Consider the following 17,877-nt stretch of genomic DNA (forward strand, 5'->3'; position numbering starts at 1 on the left):
CTAATCAACATTTCCTTCCCATCCCCGCTGATCGTAAGACCTGGCCAGGTGTCGAGAGTTCGTTAAATGAAAGGTTTGTCAAGTCCCATGCAACTTTTCTGGCGCATTAAACGTCTCTATCGACAGCCACCCCAGGATGTGTACGGTCGGCTATGCTATGCTATAAAGCTATTTGTTTGTACCGAAGCGTTCGTTAAACACGAACTTGTTACTGAATGGACATCAATTTACTGCCGAACATACTGCTTGGTTTTACTGATCAGATTGTATACCTTCTGCCGCTAGTAAAAGGACTGTCAAAGGTTCCGCCATTTGAAGTTCTCTAGTATGCAGCAACGTCGCAAAAAAAAAATCTAGTTTTGTTTAGTTTTGGGACAATCAAAAATAAGACTGTGCAAAAGGATAAGTCGGTTTTTGGTTTTTACATTTTCTCAGGGTTAACTTGATAATTATGTACTGAGCAACTATTATTCAACAGACTCCACGAAGACAACCATTATGGCGTCAAAACCCAAATGATGATCCACTAACGAAGTGAATATCATTGAAGAACATGATGAATCTACTAAAATCACCTACCAGTTAATGTTAATGCACAATAATAAAGTACATGACAATATAACAGTGTTCGGAATGTGTTTTTCTTGGTAAAATTTGAATAAGCATTAATTTTGAAAACGTGTTATACAAAATACAACAGCGCGATCACTCGAGGGTTAACGGCAGACAACAACGTTAGCCGTGAAATACGAAGGCGCATCAGCAGTGAAAGTCGGGCCACAAGAATCTACGGTCGAAAAAGATTCAGCCTAGCACCAAATGCGCCATGTACAAAACGCTGCACTCTTCGGCAAACCTAGCATCCGGAAGATGGCAAAAGCTGGAAGGCTACGATGGACATGGCTTGTTGTGAGAATGCCGGGCAACAACTTTGTAAAGCGAGTGTTCGTAAAAGAACCGGATGGTACCAGAAGATTTGGAGGGAAGCGTGCTACATAGATGGGTAGACCAGATGCAGAATGATCTAGCAAACGTGGGACGCGGCCGTGGATGGAAGATTGCAGCCACGAAGCGAGTGTAGTGGCATGGAACTGTTGATTCAGTTTTATTAGGGTGTTCATATTACCCCTAATTCCCCTAACGATAATTCAAATAATTACGCCATAAACTCAAAGAAATAATAAACTTGAAACTCCCCAACAAAACTTTGTTGAATTTTAACCAGCAATTAGTCATGTCACTCCTACGTGCAACGGACGAAGTCAGGCGGGCGATAGTGCAAACATCCCTTCGCCGTCACCGTTGTCGTCGTCGTCGTCACCGGAGCTTGGCTCAAACGGCATGTGGCATTCCGGTGAAGTGTGTACTATTATAGCTGAACACTACTCCGGCTAACTCTGGCTGGCCATGTTTACTCCGAAAAGTCCATTACATATATTATTCATTTAACCTCATAGTGTTGTTCGCTCGTTGTGGCCGTCGCCAGTTTGTTCCCGCTCATAGAGAAGCGAACGTTTGTAGGAGACGTGCTATGCTAGCTAGGTGTAACCTGTGCTGATAACTCTGACTCTTTGGCTCCACTGCACTGCATTGGCTGGCTAGTCAACTCTAACTCTAACTGCAAGTTTAGTTTGGAGGACCATGTTGGCCCCAATTTCCCTTCCCCTGCGCTTCCATCGTCCCATCATTCCAACCGCGTGTGAGTGTGTGTCTGCCGGCGGCGGCTCTCTGAGCAGCTCAACATCCGGTCAATAAAGAGCTTGGCCCTGATGATGTTGGGTGCAACTTACCCCACAGAATACTCATACATACCCAAAAGCAACTTCGAAGTAGTGTGCATTCCATGGGTTTGTGCATAGGTGCTGGATGCATACGTTGCAATGCTTGAAGTTTTGGAATATACGAACCTTTAGGTGCCACAATAGCGGCGTCGGTGGTGTAGTGGTAAGCGTGGTTGCCTCTCACCCCAGTCGGTCTAGGTTCAATCCTAGTCGACGCCGTCGGTATTTCTGAGACAAAAATATCTGATCACGCCTTCCCTCGGATAGGAAGTAAAGCCGTAGGTCCCGGCCCATGTGTTGATGGGTTCGATATGTAGGGTGTCAGGTGTGTGTGGATGTCTCCCTGACCGTCCGTGTTTAGGCTTAGTACCAGAAATAGGCGGACGATAAACTAGAGCTGATGCCGAACGGTGTCGGCTCGCCAGAAATAAGAAGAAGAAGGTGCCACAATGCATAAATCGAAAGAATCAATCATCCCTTGTTTTGATTTCATTGGCTTGACATGTTTTACTTTCATAATCATGACAATAGTGAAAACAAAAATATTCCAGACAACAATCGGAACCTACAGCATTAGAATAATGTTTACAAAAGAACCCACACATTCACCCACAGGGAAGTTTTCTTAGTAGAATTGATAACAGACGATTCCAGTCCGGTCGATGATCTTTTCAGGTTGGACATTAAATTGATTTATTTTGTTCTGTTAACCGCTTTATTTTGATTCCCTAAACCCTAGTGGGATGTTGAGGTCAATATGACCCAGACAGGCTCACAGAACATAAACTATAGTACGTATACGCTAGTGCGCTTAGCCTAACATCTTAAAATGGTTAAATATTGAAATGGCAAATGAGGAAGGAAGATATTTGTTCAGATGAGCTAGGCCATCCAAACTGTTGAGTTTGACTAGAGTTCACTTTTTGGTTGCATAGATTTATGTTGCAGGATCACCAAGGCTTACTATAGCTCATAGTATATACACTTTCAAGGTGTTCAGGAATATCAATACTGTTCAACAATTCAGAACATGTGACCTTCACCCGTAACAACAACTTTTCGACAAAGTTTCGACTCTCGAGTCGAAGTCAATTGAAGACACTGAAGACGACTTTAACATTGAGGTCAAAAACAGTGAAGAGAATTGTCAGACAAAAGAGGCACAAAACAAGCAACAAAGAAGGCACAGCTATTACTCTTTATCCCAACTGGTAACAGATAATGACATGATCTCGAAATTTTTTGTTGCAGACAAAACGGAAGCTGATTTTGTTGCGTACTTTTCAACTCGTGAATAATCAATTCTGGAGCTCGATTTGAATAGGTCGTATGTGCTTTTGTCGATATAATATTCGATCAGTTTATTATAGTTATTGAGACTTTTAATGATGGAACGGAAAGCTTATTTTGTGAGGATTCTGCTGTATGTATCAACTTTGTGCAATTTCAACGGTTTTCGCTACAATAAACGAATCCAACTGATCGAAATTTTAATCGACAAAAGCACATACGACCTATTCAAATCGAGTTCCAGAATTATTACCAACCCATAATCGATCATTTTTGGTGATACATCTTCAGCAGCGTTGCAGTGTTGACCGACTCGAAGTTACCGATCGAAAATCACAATGCAAGGCTTAAAAATCTCTAAACTCGTGGTTCATGATCTTTATCCTTTTCTGTTCAAGTAGAGACAAACTTATGTCGCATTGGGTAGAATGTCGCAACAAATTCAGGTTGCGACATTGTCGTTATTGTTGCGCGATGGTTGAAATATGATTCACTGGTCAAAAAACATTTCTGCCGTAGGATTCAAACACAGTACAGTTAAACAGAATAGTATTTAACTGTTTTTACTAACTCCATGACAGTTTGGAAGGCGCTGAATATTTGTATCAGTTTCAGAACTATTTGTATCAGTTTTCAAGTAAGTCCAGAAGTTCTAGTTGATCATGCAATTTTACTCTGTATGATGTGTTCATATGCACCTCGAAGTACTGTGTGAAGAACTAGCAATTAAGTTTAAATTCGCGAATAGAGAGAGTTAACAAAATCCTCAGAGTAGTTTGGCTGATGTGGAAAAAATGAAATTTTCGAATGATTGGTACAAAAATAAGCTTCGCCATTTATACTTACTTATGTAGTTCCAGTCCTGAGCACCCATGGGCACATCAAGATCTCCATCCTGGTCAATTCAAATTTCTGCCGGCTTCCTTTAGTTCCTTGTTTACGCTGCGCCGCAATAAGCTTCTGGGTCTGCCTCTGCTGCGATGATGTCCTGCTGGGTTCCAATCTAACGCTTGCTTACAGATTTCGTTTCCGCCCCTGCAAAGAGTGTTGCGGACCCACCTTCACTTTCGCTCCCAAATTTCTGTCGCTATCGGCTTTTGATGACATCGACGATGGAGCTCTACGTTGGAGATCCAATTGTGAGGCCACCATGCACGAATTATATAGCGCAGGCATCTATTGATGCAATAGTAATACACTAGACCTCCAATGGCGCTGTAGTCACTTTTCCTATTCAATTATGTTAATAACTTTAATTGCAATAATTGACTATTTTTATGTGTCCATCCTGTACAGAACCAAACTAGATGTTAGTAACACGAACATCGCGACATTGGACTTCTGTGGTTAGTTATTCTAATATTGATGCAGACCTGCAGCCGTTGCGTGTTCTCCACTGATACACACCAAGTTTCACTGGCGTACAACAGCACATATTTCACGTTAAAGTTGTAAATTCGAAATTTGGTGCGAGGACTAATCTGGTTGTTTTTCCATGCATTCCTTAAACACGCAAAGGCAGCCCACGCCTTCTTGACCCGTGCACTTATGTCGATCTTGGTGCCGCAATCGACCGCCATTGGGCTACCAAAATGTTGGATGCTTTAAACATTCTCCATTGCTAGCCCATCCACTGTGAAGTTGAAAGGGTTGACCGTGTTTACATCCAACGATTTGGTCTTGTTGACGTTGATGTTACGACCTGCCGCTGAGGAGCGATCGGAAAGATCATCGAGCTTGTTCTGCATATCAGAGTGCCGTTGAGCTAGGAGAGTAACTTCACCAAGCAGTTCGAAGATATTTAGGTGCTCCATGGTAATGGGGTGCCACGGAAACCCATGATTTGGTTCACGATCAATCGCAACCTACCATGATCTCGTCGATAACGATTAGGAACAGTAGCGGTCATATTATACATCCTTGCTTTACTCCAGTAACGACCCGGATGGGATTGGATAAGACAACGTTTGCAGTACTCTGTCGTGTGCAGCATAGTTGTCCTATAGGAAACCCTATGACCATGGGACAAATATGCTGCACACGGCAGTACTTTGCACGAAAATGAACTGTACTGTGCTTCAATGAGGCCGATAATTATCTTAGGGACACCCATGCGCCACCTGAGGGCTCCGCACAAGTTTTCGTGATTGCGATGGTTGCAAGCTTTTTCGTAATCAATGAACATCAGCTAGAGAGATTCTTGAAATTCATTAAATTGCTCCAAGATGATACGGAGCATGACAATATGGTCCACACAGGAACATCCGGCACTGAATCCTGCTTGCTGCAGCCGGAGAGTTCCGTCAATCTTTATCTGTATCCGTTTAAAAATCACTTTGCAGAGGACTTTGAGAACGATGCTCAGGAACATGATGTACCGCCAATTATTACATACAGTCAGGGAACTCTTTTTGGGTACCTTTACTAAACCACCTTGCATCCAGTCGGCCGGAAATGTCACGGTTTTCCAAATGTTGCAGAATAATTGATGCAGCAGTTGTGGGGATACTATGGGGTCAGCTTTGAGCATCTCAGCTGATATGCGGTCGACCCCCAAGACCCTGTTCGATTCCATGCTACGGATGGCTGTTTCTATCTCCTGCAATAATGAAGCTTCGGTGATGACACGGAAAATGCGTCAAGGCGGATCATGTTGGTGGCGCGGCCGACAATTCAAAAAGGGTTCCAGCGTTTCAGTTGGTCAGACGGGTCGGTCAATAGCTGTCCAGATGTGTCTTTCAGAGACAAATGTGACTTCGCACACTGTTGCGGATGGCCCAAAAACGTGATCGAAATTGTTTTGACCATGAAAACATTATTTTTGATCTTTGGTGTATTCGGCAAAGTTTTTCTATAAAATAAGCCCTAATTTATGGAAACATCAGTTGTGTGATCAATCCCCCTAAAAGTGAGAAACTATTTCTATCTTTTTATTTGTAAACTAAAAAAATATGTTTGTTCAGTGAAGTTGTAGACAATTTTACTAGAAACAACTTTGCCGAACATACAAAATTTCTATCTTTTGATTTGTATGTACATTTTAGGCGTTTTTTATGAAGCACCCCAAAAAAAAGATTTTGCTTATAACTTTTTCTAAGCATTTTTCAAAATTTGCAAATGTTCTAGCAAATGTTTTGCCTTATTAAAACGCGTAACTTTTGCGAAGAAAGTATATATCTATCTCTCATATTTATCATGTTATTGAAAATTTCACTTAAAAAATGCTTATGTTTGACATACCCATTTGTTAACTTTCACACGTTTTCGCAGACCAGGGTTTTCACATTTGAAAATATGGAACGAGTTTTATCTATTGCCAGTTCTAGCCTAATTTCGCCTGTATATTAAAATTCACATAGTAGAAATGACTATCATTATAAAATGTGTCATTGTAAAATGATCGACATATCAAAAAAATTGCTCAGTGCTTTTCTTACATGATTTTCCCACATGAACACGTAAAAACGTTTTCACATAATCAGTTAAAACTGCATCAGATGAAATTTAAGTATTTTTTTTTTTTCAGATAAACAGTGGCTCTCAAAGTAGTACGATAAGTCTCTTCCACAAAATAAACGATATTGTTAAATGCTCTTGCTAATGCTCATAAAATTTTTCGTGTTCATGTACACTTTGCGAAAATGTTAATTTTCAGAAGGTTCAAATAACAGCAACTGATGTTTCCATTAAAATTGATTTTTCATTTGTTTACTTGAAAAAATAAAACTTATCTGTTAATATTATCACATATCATTGATTACTGTCATCATTAAATGTATTGCTTCCAGTTCTAGTCCAGAAAGCTATGAAACGCACAAAAATGAAAGTGATGTGACTAATGTATCTCCCATTTAGCGATGCCCGTTGTGGAGAATCAACCCTTTAGCTACGGACTTTTTATATTTTGTAAAAATTATTTTAACTTGTCGAGTAAGTTTGTAATTGTCCAAAAACAAAATTTTGTAATTAATTGAAATAAATTTTAGGCCCTGAAGAAGGCCCCATCCCGGGTCGAAACGTAGGCAAAGATAACCAAGTAGTCGACGCAAAGTTTATGGCTGAGAAGCCGAAACCCACGTAATACCAAATTCCAGTCGAACTCCCCATCGTTACAAGTAACATGGCAGTAGACTCCCACACGAACTTCTACACCCATGTAGGGTTGAGATACGGCCCCCAAATTCAAGATCTTTTCAAAAACTATGCAAACAATCAACAAAAACTAGGAAACATGATAATTCGGAAATGCTTTCTTATCGAATGTCGGAAATCTGGACTTTTTCCACCGCATATCCCTTTCGTGTCGAACCAGCATAATTGTGCTGTTGAGCAGTAACATGTTTGCATATTGTTTTCATCTGTTTAGACTTTGTTTTAAGTGATGTAAACTGTTTCCATAATTCTGCCATCACTTGTACTTGTATGTGTGTAAATAATCTTTTGTTTACGTTGCCTGTGGGATTTACCACAACAATGTAAACAAAAAGTGGACAAAAACCGTAAAACATGAAAAAGTTTTATCTATCGCATATTTTTTATTTCCGATTTATAAAGGCAATCAAAGCTAGAAATCGAAAGATAAAGAGTATTCTTTAAAATGCGGAAAAATAATTTTTGGTTTGTTGGGAAATCTAAGAGTTCTGGAGATCCAAAATTGAGCAATTTGTATGGAGATTTTACTTTTTTGCGCTCCGTCACGAAAGGGATATCGTCCAATCTCTGCGGTGTACGAGCTCCTGGCATCGGGGAGCCCGTTCACTCGGGTTCTGTCAGCCCGGATCACCGATCTGCAGAAATCGATACTGAACATCGAGATCAAGGACACGTTTCACCGAATACGGACCTTGAGGAACGAGATAGAGAACTCCTGCGGACATTCCGTTCTATCACCTTATAGCTGACGTTGGAAACGTGTTATCAATAGAAAAAGATAGGAACATCCGGGAGACAACGAGATGCAACGTGGTGAACACAATCCAGAACTTCATTCAGAGATCTAGGCGGCGGGATAGCAGCCCCGTTGAAAGGTTTTGCCATAAAGCTGAGCAAATCACTAGGAAATTCATGAAGGCCAATCCAGACTTCCTTGTAGTTCAGGCGAACAAAGGAAACAGGTTGATCCTAATGAACATAGAGGAATACGACAATAAGATGCAGCAATTGTGGAGAGAAATCAACCCTTTAGCTACCGACTTTTATATTTTGTAAAAATTATTTTAACTTGTCTTAATATCGAGTCAGTTTGTAATTGTCCAAAAAAAAACAAAATTTTGTAATTAATTGAAATAAATTTTAGGCCCTGAAGAAGGCCCCATCCCGGGTCGAAACGTAGGCAAAGATAACCAAGTAGTCGACGCTAAATTCATAACTGAAAAGCCGAAACACACGTAATTCCAAATTCCAGTCGAATTCCCCATCGTTACAAGATATTATTCCTGATTAAACCGTATAACTGTTGGTATAACGGTAACAACAATCCAAGATATTGACATTACTTTTCGCCTCTACCCCAGAAGCACAATAATCCATAACATAGAAGCACGTTCAGAACTTAAAAAGCGAAGAACCTTTCGTCGTTTGCTGCTGCAGCCTCGTAAATAGCAGCTCTCTAAATGCAACAGCACGAAATCGACCCAGCAATTACGCGGCCCCAAAGTTGGAGCTCTTGCTTGCCTGCTAGCTAGCTAGTGGTAGTCGTGGTACGAACGTCCGCTTCGCTGCCGCAAGTCAGACCAGACCCGACCAGAGGCCACCACCACTCGTGCAAATGCAAAATATCGGAACAGACGAAAAACCTTGCGCCCGAAGCGGGAAAAAAATAAATCAAGTTTATCGGATTGCATTTTTGTCTGCTGCTGCTGCTGCTGGTCTGCTGCATCAGGTTTTCTTCTTGCTTCAATGCGTACCCCCCGCCGCCGCGCCGCGACTTCCCAACCAAAGCTGGCTGTTGACAGTCGTTGGTCGGTCGGTCGAGTTGAGGCCCCCTGCCCATGTGGGTCCCCAGTTTGGCCCCCGCCGCGGTTTGTCCAGAGTCAGCCGGCGCGGCGGAAACCTGACCATGGAGAGTGCGCGAGTCCTCGACCTCCTGCCTGCAACCCATTGCATTGTGAGGCTTTTTCTGTTTGTATTTGTGTGTGGATCTGCCCGGCTCGACTCCGCACTCCGGAGGAACAAGGAAAAGCCAGAACACGAAATAAAAAAAAAAGTTCCTCCGGTCATATGATTTTTCGGGAGGTCGGAAAGTGGAAAAACTGCTTTTTTGTCTGAGGTCTGAATGTCAAGCGGAGGGTATGAATACAGACATGCATATCCATATAATGAATTCAATCACAGCCGAGTTCGATCGATGCGGGTTCCGATTCGATGGGTAGGAGAATGGGAATTGGATGCAATGCATTGGGAGGTGGGCTGCAACAGCAGCAGCAATGTGTCATTATTGTTTCCCTTTTTTATATGAATCTGTACGTGAACGACGATGACGTCGACGGTGGCGATGACGGCTGCAGCAACAGTGATGCAATTCGGCCCGGTTCGTGGCATGGAATAAAATAATAACACAATATGTGAGTTCCGCTTGTCGTCGTGGAGCTCCAAAAAAGGGAGCAAGGACAAGGCTGGGACTGGATTTTGTTGGCATCAGGCAGTCAGTTTGAGTGGCAGCCGGTTCCGAGTTGAGCACCTTTTTGCGGTCAGGGTTGCGTGATTGTATTTCTTAGTTCACTGCACGGTTGTGATCTACGACAATTTGTACCTTATTTCACCCGTGTTGTTTACTTGAGAAACCTCTACACCCTCGGTATATCTCAATGTGTTGAGACTTCCGCCGTATTGAGCAGGCATATTGGTTTATATGCCAGCGGGCCTCCGTGTGGTTTCCCTTCCTTTGGCAATAGGATCTAACGGCGCCACTTCTAGACATTTGAGAAGGCTCCCTCGTCCAGATAATTCTGAATAGCAGATCTCAACAACTCAGCAATAGCTACTCTTAAGGCCAGGTTCAGAATTCCGTCCAGACCTGGGGACTTACCACCGCTAAAGGATTCTACAATCCCCTCTATAATCCCCTCCAGAATATCTGGAGACTGCTCAGTAGGAGCCATTACACATCTTGTCTTGGCCATCACGATCCTGTTGGCATCACCCCACGGATTCGCATTGACAATTCTGACGTAGATCCGCAAACCTGGCCTTTCTGTTTGCCCTTATCTCGATCTTCAGCGAACTTTGGCAGCGGTGAACATCGCCCGTCGTTCATCTCGCTCTTCCTCAATTCATGATTGCTGCATCCGCCGCCTAGCCCGTAGGCAGGCACGGCGCAGATCCGCAATCGCTTGAGTCCACCCGTAAGCCGGTGGTCTCTTATTTCTAGGGTGAACTTGCCTAGGCACGGTCGCATCGTCGTCTAAACCACGTAGGTTTCACTCACGGCGGATCGCCTGCCTAAATACCTCGTCGTCGAAGTATGATGTCTTTCACTTACGAGAGCTTGGCCTAGGCCTAGCTGCCTTTTCCTTTACCTGCTGCCTGTTGTTGTTGTAGTGGATACTGTAGCGAACCGCCAGATAATCACTGTAAGTGTAACCATCGTCTACCCGTAACGTCGATAATCGACTGCGCTCTGCGCTCCATTCCGATTAAAGGTACTCTTGGTACCGACATTAGCCAGGTCGACATCAATATGGCCAATGTTTCTAGCAGGGTCTGACCCCGCTGGTTTGTGAAGCGGCTTCCCCATTCAACGACCCAGGTATCGAAGTCACCCGCAATTACCTCCAGCCTACACCCTATCAGCACGGTCGTCATACAGTCCAGCATCTCCTTGAACTGCTCGATCGACTACCCCGGAGGCGCATAACTGCTACAGAAGAAGGTCCCGTTTACTTTGGCGACCACGAAGCCCTCATATGTGGTAAATACCAACTCCTGGACGGGGTATTTACCCGTCGCCCATATTGCCGCCATTTTTTCAGGGACCGTTCGTGACCCAATTATCATTACCGGTGGATACTCGGTATGGCTCTGCTATGATGGCGATATCCGTCCCCTACTCAGAAACCGCCTGACAAAGCTGTTCCCAGCAAACTTTTTTGCTGTACAGGAGTGGAACAAACTACTATTAAGCAAATTTTAGCTTAAGAAATTGTTATTCAGCTAGTTCTGTTACTTGGGTTGCTAAGCTGAGTCACAGTGGTTCAGGTTCAGCTGCGTGTCCTGCACTGTGATTTGTAAGCTACGGCTCTTCTGAAGGCCGGGGACTTTGACCTCCCGTTTTAAACTTGTTGTTCGTGTTTGTGTTCGTTCCAGACACCTGAAGCAAACCTCCAGTGGCTCGTGGAACTTCAGATGACATACGCACCAGCCTACCTTTATCCTCCCTACTTTTACGGTTTTCTTGACGTCCGCTACAGGTAGCTGAACCAAAGCTATTTGTGTTCCTACCGGTCCCTTGCTTAGTTCAACGGCTGCGGCGGCCACCTGCAGCTCGCACTGTTGCCGCAGTGCCATGACGAGCTCTTCCACTTCGGTAACTTCGTCTAGGTCTTCAACCTTCAGAGTCGCCTCTTGTGTGCGAGCCCTCACCTCTACTCCTTCGCCAAGGACCTCTTCCACCAAATTTTGTAGGCGGCACCCTTGCAGCTCCATGATCATCTCACCCGTACGAGTACGTTTGATACTGCGCATGTCGACTCCCAGATTCACGAACTTGGCGTCGCTTCACATTGCCTTCAAGAAGTCCGAGTTCTTCGACTGTCGCCTTTCTCGCGCTTGGCACCTACCCAGACAACCAATTTGCACGTATAATGAAGTTTATGTTTATGTTGTGCGTACTTTTATGCGATAAAGTTACATCGCATAAGATGCAGTAAAAGTGCCTTATGCGTACAAAAGTGGAGGCGCTACACGTGCATTGACGGAAAAATAATAACGATATATGACTTCAGGCGATGCACGGTGTGCACTATTGCGACGTAATATATCATCTTATGCGACTTGATAATATTCGAAAAAAAAAACAATTCTTGTCACCTCAGTATCGAACTAAGAACCTTTGGATTTTCGAGCCACACTTCAAACTGAACACCAAACACTACATATGAATCACACTGATTAAATCTCATGACTTTCTAACTCACCTCAGTGTTGGAATGCACTTGGTTTCCGTGCGCTATCTAGAGCCCAAAATGACGAAACGTGATTTCCCGCACAGTTATCACTACCTCTCTTTTGCTAGCATCACCCATTATAAATTATCTGGTCATTAAAACAAAAATGATGACTTTACAACTTATTTTGTAATCATAATTGAGGGCCCCAGATGGAAAGGGGTGTAAGTGACCATTTTTTCGATTTTGAGCTGAGCATATCACAAAATTCTTCAGATTTCAAGCTTTCAGGAACTTTTTTAAGTTTGTTTTTACGATGATTAGAAAAATTACAATAAATCGGAGAAAATTGGGTTGATTTTACAACTTCATACATTTTGTATGGGATGAAAAATTGGTGAAAAGCTTTAAACCTAATTTACTCGAAAGTTGGTTTTTGTCACTTACACCCCTTTACTTCTAACCCCCTCAATTATGACTGTTAACTTTCTTGTAACTTTTTGACACTCTAACAGCACCTCTTTCATTGTTATCACATATCACATCGCAGTATACCAACGTTAACGATTCTAGCTTATGCGAGTTTGTATGCACATTTTAACGAGTTTATTTTTACTTTTATGCGATTTAGTTTCTAAACCAATGCGAGTTTCACTGACATGATAAACACTGACATGATAAAAATACCAAGCGAAGTCGTATAATCATCGCAGTGCGCAATTATGCTATTTCAATTGACACTTTGCGAGTCCGCTCGAACTTTTTTGCGAATAAGTAAAGTTCGTCGCAATAAAACATCAGAATATCGTCTACTACGATGTAGTTATACATTATAAAAGTTAATTTGCACTTTTATATGATTTTACCAGATACATCGCAATAAGTTCAAAAAATAACATCATATGCGATGAAAATTATCATTCAGCCGTATATATATATGCGATAGTGATTTAAAATAGTTCTTTATACGATGTACAGCGTACATCCTTATGCGATTTCTGGTTGTCTGGGTCCCGCATTGTTGCCGCAGGTTCATGATGAGCCGGGTAAGGATTCCTCCAGAGGTTCCTCTATTTTTCAGAAGATTAGGAATTTCTTCACAGCTTCAAGAATATGCTAAGGAATTCATCTATACTTTCCCCGCGAATATTTCCAAGAGTTCATCGGAAATTTCTCCAGAAATTCCTCGGTAATTTCTTCAGTAGTTCCACGGCATTTTTTCCAGGCAATGCTTCGAGGAGTTGTCCGGGAATTTCTGCAGAAGTTCCTTGGAAATTTATCCAGGACTTCTTCTATATAATTCTTCCCGGTGTTCGTTTTTCAGAAGTTCCTCCAGGAGTTCCTCGGAAATTTTTCCAGGAGCTCCACTGGAGTTCCTCAAAGAGATTCTCCAGGAGGTCTCCGGGATTTTTTCCAGGAGTTCCTCGGCATTTTGTTTAGAAATATCTTGGGAATTCCTCCAGGACTTCCTCAAAAATTTCTTCATGTGTTCCCACCCAAATAACAATTTTTAGTCAAATAGACTACAAGAGGTTCTAAGAACCATTATAAAACCAAAATAAAAGGTATGAGGTTTTATGACGGTTCTTAAAACCTCTACAAGACTAATTGGTCATCAAAATAATGCTTGGGCAGGACTTTTCTCTAGGAGTTCCCCGCGAAATTCTGCAGAAGTACCTTGGAAATTTCTTCAGAAGGTTTTCAAAATTTCTTTCAGCAGTTCGACCAGAAGTTCATCAATAATTCTTCCATAACTTCGCGAATTCCGTCAGGAGTTGCTCCGCAATTTTCCTAACAGATCCATGAGTAATTGGGATAAGTGGCCGTGCGGTTAGGGCGTCAGTCGTCTGGCCGTTTCGTAAGCCTCGGAGTGTGGGTTCGATTCCCGATCCAGTTGGTGAAAACTTTTCGTCAAACGGAAAATTTTCCACTGGACCACTGGGTGTTTCGTGTGTTGTCCGTTGTCAAATGTTAGTGATCGTTCAGATTGTGCAACCTTTGGTCGAAGACTGTGTAGTGTCTTTTTTTTTACTTCTGCAAGCGTAAACCGGGAATTCATCAAGGAGTTTCTCAGGAGTTCCTCCAAGAGTTCCAAGGTGTTCCTTAGAAATTTCTCCACGAGTACCTCGGGAATACCTTAAGAGGTACCACGAGAATTCCTTCAGGAGTTGCTCGGAAATTTTCCCAAGAGCTACACGGGAAATTCGCGAATGCCTTCAGGAATTCTTCTGAAATTCCTCGGAAAGATCTCCAGGACTTCCTCGGGAATCTCTCCAGCACTTTCTCGGCAATGTTCCCAGGAGATCCCTTGCAACTTTTCCAGAAGTTCCTAGAAAAATGTTTTAAAATTTGCTCCGGAATTCCTCTTCGAATTTGCCGGGGAAGTTCTCTGGGAATTTCTCAAGGAGTTCCTCGGAAATACTTCTAGGAGTTCCTCGGGCCTTTCTTCAAGAGTTTCCCTGGATTTCTTCTAGAAAATGCTTGGGAAATTCTCCACGAGTTACTTGGGAAATTCTGAAGAAGTTTTACATGAATTCATCCGAAAGCTCCTCGGAAATATCTCCAGGAGTTCAAAAAAAATTCCAGGAGAATTCTTGGAAGAATATTTAGAGGAATTTCTCATGAAGTAATTTCTGGAAAACTCCTGGAGAAATTCCCGAGGAACTACTACAGGAATTCCCGGAGAACTGTTGTAGCAATTCCTGGAGGAATTCCCTGGAAACTCTTTGAAAAAATCCCAGGAAACTCCTGGAGGTATTCCCGGAGAATTCTTGGAGGAATTACTGGGGAGCTCTTGGAGAAATTGCCAGGGAACTGCTGAAGGAATTCTCACGACATTCTTGGAGGAGTCCTCGGGAAACTCCTGGAGGAATTCCCGGGGAACTCTGGAGGATTTTTTTTTGTGAGAAATTTGTGCAACTATTTTGCTGAATGAGTTTCCGGACAATATTACTAGAAAACTTTTTGAAAAAATCTTGAATTCCTAAAACATATTTCGTGGAAATCCTAGAGAGAATTTTAGGATCATTAATGAAGGAATTCCCTTGGCTAAAAATTCTGGAAGAATTCATGAACAATTTCTACAAATATCTCGTTTAATTCTAGGAAGTATTCCTGGTGAAGCCACGGAGGTATTCTCGGCAGCTCCTGTGGGAATTTCCTAGAAGCTCCTAGAGGAATTCTCGTGTAACTCCTGAAGGACCTCCCGGGGTACTTCTGGAGAAAGTTCTATGTAGATTCTGAAGAAATTCTCAGTGTTTTCGGAAAATTCTTATGATTCTTGGGGAACTGCTTGAGACAATTTCAGAATCAATCCTCAGAAGTATCACAGAAGGAATTCTAGGAGGAATCCCAAAAAATGCTTCTGAAAGAATCTTAAAAGGAACTGTTGTATAAAACCCTTAAGAAACATTTTGAGGAGTTCCTGAAGGAACTACTGGAAGCATAACAAAAAAAACTGGGGTATCCCCAGAAAAAACTATTTAAGAAATTCCACAAGGAACTCCTGTAGGCATTGTAAATTTTAGTATTGTTATTCACATCCTTCTTACAGCTTCATTTCGTTAAACGATGTCACTTCTTGCAAAGGGGCCAGCCTCGCCGTTACCGGTACCGCTTGACTTTTGATTTTTGTTAAGTTGACTCATTCTGGATCCCACGAGTAGCACGAGAAAAGAATTACACCACTCCATCGCCCAGCATTAACGCGATAAGGGACGAAATACTGTGGGGGTGCCCTGGTAACCCACTAGCTCCGTTAACGATCTTGTATCTTTTTCATCGCCTCGATCACTCATTCCTCGGCACGAGTCGCTTGACACCTTGAATTGAGGTTCGTAGCCCTATTCTTAGCCGACAACACGGCTGACTCGTAGAGCGGAGGGGGGGGGGGTCGTCAGGTCCCTAGACTACCATCCCTGTTGCACTGTAGGTCACGAATGGCGTATTCTGCAGGCCACTCACGAATGTGAAGACCTCCATTTGGGTAGACTTCGGCTTCTTCAGCTTTACAGGCGCTGCCGCAGTTGCCATGAGCTCATCATAGTCCTGCATGACCGCCATCGTTGACTTACGAAATCTCAACCAGGCTTGATTGAGGTCATTGCTAATCAACCCTACTCTATCCATGACCTCTCCCGGCGCACTAGCTAGGAAAAAAATGAGGATCCCTACGCTGGTTCTTCGCACACAGCTCCCTTCTCCTGCTGCCGCTGTCCTTATGGTTGACCTAGCTAATACATTTCTTGCGAAGGGGTTAACCTCACCACTGCCGCTACTAACTGTATTTGAGTTATTGGTTAAGCTGTTTGAATCCCACGAGTTGCACGCCAGAGCCCTGAATTGACGCGGTAAGGGACAAATTACTGTGACCAGAGGTGCCCCACAGGCTCCGTTAACGAGCATCGAGCATCTTCTCCATTCCCTTGATCGTTAATTCCTCAGCGCGCGTCGTTGAACACCTTGAATTGGGGTTATCCTGTTTGGTAGACTCTTACAACCGGAACAGGTGATGCGTAGTACTACTCTAAGCCGGCAGCTACACGGCCATCTTAGCTCTAATTGACACGATACAGCATTTCGTACTCAGCCGCATCCGCTGAATACCTGAACATACGCTGGTTGAGCCGCAACTCCTTGGTGCTAGAAGTTCGGGACGTACCTCGTCAATCTAGAAAGACAATAGTGATCAGGCTGTACTGTCAGCTTAGAACACAACTCTTAGTTGGCGTTTTTGTCACCGATTTATCCGTGGAACTATGAGGTAGAAACTTGTGAAAACCAGAGCTGTGTTGGACGCTCCTTCCATGTTATCGACTTACCATTTTGCAGCCCACTTGTTTGTGATTGATGTTGTTTTTCCACAACTTTGTTCAAATGAAGCAGTGAAATTCTATAACTGAACGCGCAATATTGTGACACAACCTTCAATACTCTGACTAATGACCCGTCACGAATCCATTCAAGTTTTCAAAACAAAGCCATTCCTCGCCTCGCCACTCCCAGAGTCCGCCTTCCCTGTCAAAGCCCTACCACTTAACCTAATCCCAGCCAACAACAACGGAACACCTTGTCGTGTCGGTCAGCTCAGCAGTCGCCACACAAATCCTTCCTTCTCGAGTCGGGGGGGCAGAGACAGAGAGAGACAATCCCTTTCAACGGAGATCATCAATCGCGCAAAGACAAACCGACGCGACCGACGTCCAGAGCGCGGAATATGTATATGTACTAAACAAGTTCCGAAACAAAGAAATGACAGACAACACGTACCAACAATAAAATACCTCTCCGCAGAAACGACAACAATAACAACAACAGCACTAACCAGATTCTTGTCTTTCACCTTTTGACTTTTATTTGCAGGTAAGCGCAGCCAGCAGTATGCTCCTTTCGGTTAAACAGGGCAGCCGAGCCGGAGGACCAACCGAACCGGTTCACCGCGCGCCGTTCATTGACCGCCCACTGCAACAACAACAAACCGAACCGAAATCAGAGTAAAATGTAGGTATGGGAACACCTGATCGGGTTGGTGTAACAAAATTGTAACAAGTTGAGTTACTATAATTCTGAAAAGAACCGGAAAAAAAGCTTCTTGTCTTGAAGTTGATACCTGGAGACAGACAGGACTTTCCAAGTTACATTTTTTATTTTATTGCGGCTGCGGGTTTGAATCTGTTTCAAAACCAACCCAACAAACATTGTTG

The 17,877-nt window shown here is 43.0% G+C and overlaps 1 protein-coding gene across 2 annotated transcripts in view; it reads left to right on the forward strand.

The window, feature by feature from the left end:
- The window catches only part of LOC109424411 (zinc finger protein jing homolog), a 515,341-nt gene that overhangs the window by 418,714 nt on the left and 78,750 nt on the right, over window positions 1–17,877 (forward strand). Inside the window, exon 2 of one of the 2 annotated variants that reach the window (XM_062860236.1) lies at window positions 17,537–17,674. The exons of the other annotated variant lie outside the window; for it this stretch is intronic. The gene's annotated coding sequence lies outside the window, so the exon portion shown is untranslated. The remainder of the gene's footprint in view (window positions 1–17,536; window positions 17,675–17,877) is intronic. 2 annotated transcript variants of the gene reach the window in all.

This window comes from Aedes albopictus, chromosome 3 (genome assembly GCF_035046485.1).
Source record: "Aedes albopictus strain Foshan chromosome 3, AalbF5, whole genome shotgun sequence".
NCBI lineage: Eukaryota > Metazoa > Arthropoda > Insecta > Diptera > Culicidae > Aedes > Aedes albopictus.